The sequence below is a fragment of the Lactuca sativa genome, chromosome 4, assembly GCF_002870075.4.
Source record: "Lactuca sativa cultivar Salinas chromosome 4, Lsat_Salinas_v11, whole genome shotgun sequence".
NCBI classification, from domain to species: Eukaryota; Viridiplantae; Streptophyta; class Magnoliopsida; order Asterales; family Asteraceae; genus Lactuca; species Lactuca sativa.
The window spans coordinates 313,971,863-313,978,933 of NC_056626.2; positions in this window are offsets into that span (position 1 = coordinate 313,971,863).

Below are 7,071 nucleotides of genomic sequence, written 5' to 3' on the forward strand. Positions count from 1 at the left end.
TTCAAACCAATTTTTTTTTTTCATTTTTAAATCCATGGAAAAGAGTTTTCATAAATACCATTCCAAGAAAAGTCATAATTTCAAATACAATTCCTCATCAAAATATCAGAGTGTCCAAAAATATCCAATAACAAAATCTCCCAGCGAATGTGTACAATGAAGCCTTCGCCTTCCCACGATCCTCAAAAGTACCGGAAACACATTACTCAACAATTGTAAGTATAAAGCTTAGTGAGCTCCCAATATATCCCATTCAGCACAATACATAAAAAACTATGGGTTATCAGGAACTCTAGAGACTACCCGAAGTCTCAATGAGCAAACAACACGCCCTGTGGGTGAGCAGCAACCGTGGAGACCACCCGAAGTCTCAATCACATATAAACAACAAAAACACACTAATAACATCTGGACCCAGCTGGTCATCACATATATACAACTACTCTACCACACAGGTAAGAATAAGTGAGGAGACTCACCTGACATTAATGATGGATAGAACTCACACCTGAAATACTGGAACTAGACTCTGCCTAATTAAATACACTAATTAACCTTAATCAATAATTAACGTATTTTCACACAGACACACACACACACACACTAATAAGGACCAAGACAGGTCTAGTCCACACACTTAGAGTAAAAGACCATTTTACCCGTCACAAACCCCTCCCATTCACTTAATACCCAATTGGTCAAAATTCATAAAACTAAAAAAAAAAAAAAAAGCCAACTTAGGGTCAGTACCCTAAGCATACTCACCTCTACACTGAGCGTAGAGCGCATCACCAGAAAACAGGCTCGCATAAGGCTATACGGGGCGTAGGCAAGCATACGCGCAAAGTACGCATGTTGTTCTCACATTCTTCATGCCAACGTCTTAATCCATAACAACATCCATTCCAAACACAGATCTGGCTCCTAAAGAATGTCTTAATCCATAAAGTCTCTGACTTTAAGCCTTTGCATGGCTAGAAAGATATACAACTCAAAACCCATAACTTATACTTCAGAAAAACCCCCCACAAATCTTGCATGAAAGAAAAGAAGTGACCAAGCTAGCATTTTTATGACTCAAGACTCCTTAGAATGTCTAAAAGGACAACTTAATAACTCTGGAGTACTCCATACTCACAAAGATCCAAGATTTGGGATAGAATACAAGACTAAGCAAGATCCATTAAGACAAGCTCCAAGATTCAAACTTTATACCTTGAGAAGTTGCACAAGAAGATGGAGTTTCTTGATATACAAGTTAGAATGCACCGCCTCCACTGGAAAGATTGCTTCTGTGGTTAAAAGATTGAATGTTGAAAAATAATCTTCACTTCTTGTTCCTTCGAATAAACGTTCTTCAATGATCACTATTGCGCCTTGAAAAGTAACCATCGACTAAAAAGTCTATGTGGATCACAGAGTTATGAAAAACCCTTCTCGTCACAGTTGTTCAAGAATGTAAACTTGGCTCAGAAAGTTTCCATACATTCTTCTTGAGTGTCTTCTTCCTTTCAATTTGCTTTTTATGACAAACAAAACTTTGAGATAAAAGTAAAACTAAAAACAAACTTAGCATACAATAATTTTGGATTTTTCATATTTTCTGAAAAAGAAATAAAAATATTGTTGGATTTTTTATTTTTCTGATTTTTGTTTGATTTTTTTTTTAAATTTTAATTCCCCCTCTAAATTTGTGCATAGAGGAAAACTATAACCAAATTCAACAAAAACAAAAGTAATAACTAAATTTAAAACTTTTTGGGATTAAAGTTCTCAAGTAATTCAATATCGTTTATCAGCACACGTTTACATGTTTAGATCTGGTCAAACACCGGTATTATGATCTACTTAAACCCTTATGACTATCCAAGAGGTCTAGATCTCAAGTCTTAGGTCCAAAAAGGCAAAAACATGGCATGGGCTCAACTATTAAGCACTTAATCCCTTAAGTCGTTAACCCACTCACTCCGGAAGAGCTTATACCACTAACCAGGTTAAAGGTCGGTGCTTTTTAGAGATGCATGTCCAATGGATGTCGTTGACTCATATTAGGTAAAAAATGAGGATTATAACCAAAAATCACATGCATGGTTCAATCAATCAACCATACTTCAGATCCAAACCATGACTTACTCCAAATCGTTTAAGGATTCATAAAGTTACAAAGTTTATGAGATCTACCAAGCCTAACTAACTAGAAAATGAAGATTAAAGGACAAAACTAAAGATTTAGCAACCTAGCATGAGAAAAATCGAGTCTTGGACACTTAGTGGGTAACTTGATATCTATTATCACTCATTGCTCCACGATGAGAGATTTTTCAACTTGAATGAAATTGCAGACATCTCTCGTTTGTCGGTGGAAACTGGAAAACATGTCTCTTTTCTTTTGGTTTATAGATTATTAAAATTAATTTTGGATTTGTTCGTTACAACCGCAACCATTGAACGGTGTTTTTCTATAATGAAGTTCTTGAACACTGATTTGCTTAATATAACAGATGACGATTTTTTCAAATGATGCTTTGATTTGTAGTGTAGAAAAGGAAGGACTAAAGACTGTTAAGACTGAAAATTTAATTACTCGTTTTTGTAAAATGAAAGAGTGAAAAGGCAAACTTTAAAATGTAACCTGGTTATGGAAGTTGAGCTTTAAATCTAATAAAGTTGCGTTTTTTATTATTATTATTATTATTATTATTATTATTATTATTATTATTGTATATTACACAAATTTAATTTTTCTTCGAGATACCCCTTTAATAAGACCCTGACTCTCCCAATGGATAACCTTTTATGGCTGCCAAAAATTTAGTTCGAGCTAGAAACGAATTTTTAACTGAAAATATTGTTCTAAGAAGCCAAAGTATCCCTTATAAATCAACCAAATTGTAAAGAATTTATCGTTATTGAATTAAAATATTTTCTATACATATGACGTCGTTGCTATAATCATTACCAATGACAGATTTTCTACAAATATATATTACATCGTTTTATTAAAATAAAATATCAGTCAGATGAATATTATATGGCTACCATAACCAAACACATCTACGTAATCAAAAATCTCATGTCTCATGATTTTTATTTTAGTTTTTTAGAAAGGTGATATTTGTTTTTTAGTTTTTTACAGTACAAGACTCGCCCACCAATTTGCTACCATGTATCCTCTGTCTTCACCATCACCGCATAACTATCAATTCGACGGAGATAATCGTCTCCTAATTAAGACATTAAAAGAAGTGACACTAAATAAACGAAGTTTACTTTTGTCATAAAATTAATAATATGGCTGTAGAACATTTGTATTATGGTGAAATCTTGATCATGAATGATTATGTAATGGCATTTAAGAAAATGATCAGTCCTTTTGGATATCTACGGACTAATGGACTATATCAATATAAGGATGAAATATTGTTTGGAAGAGGAATTCACTTGTTTATTATTATTATTATTATTATTATTATTATTATTATTATTATTATTATTATCAATATTAATGTTTAATCGAGTCGAGCTGCTCGAAGCTCGACAGTATTGAGTATGTCACCAGCTGGAGCTTGGAAATATCATTAAATGACTTTCCTTCATCATTTCATTCATTTGTAGAAAATGTTTTGATTCAATAAGGATAAATCGTTTCCAATTTGGATTATTTATAAGCTTTGTAATGAGCCAAGTGGTGCCAAGCTCAAAACTTAACTTGAACTCGGTCGAGCCTACATTGAATGACGATTTTTCTACAAAAAATTATTACATTGTATAATTATAATTATAATCCAATATCAACCACATGAATATGATACGAATAATATAACAAAAGAAGCACATTAATATATATTCATGGAGAATAGAGACCAGAAACCCTCCATGCATGTAGGACGACTTTTCAGTCACATACTTCCTACAAGGAAAATTATTGGTGCTTTCCTCACGAACAAATAAAAATCATTTAAACATTTTTTGGTTGACTAACGTGTGATTATTTTTTACAACTAAGAACTGTTTTATTTGGTATTATAGTAGTAGTTTATATTATAAACTGTAAATTAATAATATAATACATCGATGAATAATAAAGATTTGAACATAAACTTCAAATCTCATATCTTATAGGTCCACCGTTTTTTTGACATTAAAGAATACACAAAACAAAATGTAATAATTAACCATGATCAAAATAACTAAATAAAAATGGAAATATTTTATTATTTGAGATCAATGCCTAAATAAGTGTACAAACATGGAATTGTGAAAATTAACGGTTGCATTCAGGAGAGATGGTGGTGTCTGTTTGTAGTCTCGATCGACTAAGTGGATGTGGAAGCATGACATTTGCTGCAAAATTTGTATCTAACACAAGGATGTATTATATGTTATGGGTATTTTAATTTAATTTCACATTGAAGACCGGTCGATCAAAGCCTTTAGGAATAGGAGGAACACTCGCGGCATAATATCAACAACGGAATAGTAACCGAAGTGCTTCTGAGTTTTGACCTAGTTTTACCAGTTTACTGACGAATTTCCAATGGATTCCATTACTGACGGAATTCGCAAATGTGTTTTACCTGGTTTGACCATTCTGTCTATCGGTAATTGTGACACCAACATTTTTGGGATCATTTTTTCCCTTTGTAAGTTTGAAAATATCATGTAATTAAGATAGTTAAATCAGTATGCAGTGTTACAAGTGATGGTCGGAATTCATAAAACATGAACGAATGGCACATTTGAAGTTCTTATCGTTCTTATTGACACTTTAAATAAAATCTTGAAAAATTTACTTTATAAGTTTTACATTAAAGTATTTTAAAAAACGTTTGAATTAGTAAGATTATATATATAGTTTTTTTTTTGTTAATAAATTAGTTATTTATCAACATTATTTTTTTGATAGGAATTAATTTTAAAATACGCCATGTGTTATTATTATACACTATCCCGTGAGAACAACGGATAAAAAATATATAAAACATTTATATTATTAATAAGAGTTAAGTTTGTTTAAAAATTTTTGTATTGATTATTTAAAAATAATATATATTTATGAAACATAATATAAAATTGAGTATATTGAATATATATTGAATATTAAATATGAGGATAATTTCAAATTTAAGCAAAACTAATAAAACTTATAAACCAATATATTCTCAATTAATTCCTTAAATCTTGAAGTCACTGAGTTAATTCTGGATTAAAATAATGATTCCAAAAAATGTCGATAGAAGGATTCATACCAATTGATACCAAATATATGTATATCTATTTTTGTATCATTTAAAGTCGTAGGAATTTAAAAGCACATGAATTTTTGTATTCTAAAGGAAGGGCATCAGAGTAAAATTATAATGGCAGAATTCTACAATGATACTAGTAACACGCGGATGAAAGTTTCTTTTATTAAGAAGGAAGATATACAACTAACCATGTAAGTAAATAATTTGGGGTTTTTTAAAATAAAATTTTGAACGAGGACTACTGCAAAGGAGAAGGAATATATGTTTAAATCGAAAATATCATATTCCAAAGACCCATTTTCTTTGGTTCAAGTCAAAGTATTTTTAAAATTGTAGTATTAATTGTTCATTTTGGCATACGTGAAATTAGTCCCCACCTTTTCCATCCTCAAATTTATTTGGATAAGGTCACCATGAGCCACTCACATCAAGCTATTTAGGTCTGTAGGAGCCATTTTGTAATTTATCATAGACTATCTTCAATCTATCTTTATTGTTTCCCCATAAATAAAGTAAAAAAGTAGAATAAATAGTATTTCATCTCCAACCGTACTTTATTTTCTACCTCATTTTATACTGCAAAAAATATATTCCTAAAATATTTTATTTTTATAACTTATATATTACAAAATACATCCGTCTACTGATTAAATTTTAACAAATACATATTATATTTTTTCATTATAAAATATATTATAATAAATAAAATGTTTGTCTATAATAATTTTAAATTAATTATTACTTTAATATAAACAACTATTAAATAAATAAGATTATATTTATAATAAATATATCAAGATCACGAACATATTTGATTACTATAGTTTATAAATTATTATCGTGCTTAAGTCTTTAATATACATTAAACTTTTTATATGGATTCGATAAATAAATATTAAACTCTATATTTACGATTAATTAATATAAATTAGTATATAACATGATATTACAAATATTAAATACTGTATTTAAATTATAATTAATAGATAAAAATAAATTAAAAATATATAAAATAGAAAGAAAAGGGACTAAAATTGACAACCGAAAATTCAACTCCATTTTTTAAGATATGAATAGTATTTCCCTATATTTGGGGGAATACTATTCATATCTCTAAAAATAGAGATGCAAATGGGGTAGGGTTGGAGGAGAATAAGGTAAAAAATGGAGGAAAAATGGAATATATGAATGAGTTGGAGATGCCCTTAATAAACTTTGAACCCTATTTATTGGTTTGACACAAACATCAAACTTTCTATTTTGTGTTTCTTCTTCTCCCTCATTCTTAATTCACACTCATCATGGTTCTTTGTATTTGTAGGAGAATCGTTGTAGTGAAGACGTTATGGACATCCGTAAACCCCGGATGATGATTTCATTCTTTCCCTAATGAGGTTAGTGAAGACGTTATGGAAATCAAATAAGGGGTTTTATAGAAAAATTTAGATAGATATGGATAAATTAGTTAAAATTTTATAAAAAAAAGAAATTATCTGAAGAAGTTAACCATTGGAGTGGTTATTTAATTATAAGTTAATTTATTATATTGATAATGTGATAATAGTTTTAAGTCCTAATATGACTTAACCATTGGAGATGATCTTAGATTTTTTGGTTTTTGGTTGTTGATGGATGGTATGGATTTGGTTTTTGGTTGTTGGTGATAGTATGCGTTTTGGTTTGCGGTTCTTTAGTTTAATCAGTAGTCATGTTATGTTGTAAACAAAGTTAGTATTAATGAAAGCATTTCTAATTATCAACATGTTCATATTTGTGTGTGGGGGTTTTATGAATGTATTGTAATTCAGGAATATGCAATAAA